Source organism: Salvelinus fontinalis, chromosome 40 (genome assembly GCF_029448725.1).
Source record: "Salvelinus fontinalis isolate EN_2023a chromosome 40, ASM2944872v1, whole genome shotgun sequence".
NCBI classification, from domain to species: domain Eukaryota; kingdom Metazoa; phylum Chordata; class Actinopteri; order Salmoniformes; family Salmonidae; genus Salvelinus; species Salvelinus fontinalis.
Genome location: NC_074704.1, coordinates 9,458,222 through 9,458,519, shown reverse-complemented (window position 1 = coordinate 9,458,519; position 298 = coordinate 9,458,222).

Sequence of the window (298 nt, the reverse complement as noted above, 5' to 3'; positions counted from 1 at the left end):
CTCCTCTCTCCCTCTGTTTCTTTCTATCCCTCCCTCTCTCTCGCTCTCTCTCTCTCATCCCCCCTCCTCTCTCTCATCCCCCTCCTCTCTCTCTTCCCTCACTCCTCTCTATCCCTCTGTTTCTTTCTATCCCTCCCTCGCTCTCTCTCTATCTCTCTTCCCTCACTCCTCTCTCTCCCTCTCTCTCTCCTCTCTCTCTCCCTCTGTTTCCTTCTATCCCTCCCTCTCATATTTTACCTCTGTCTCCCTCACTCCTCTCTCCCTCTGTTTCCTTCTATCCCTCCCTCTCATCTTTTAC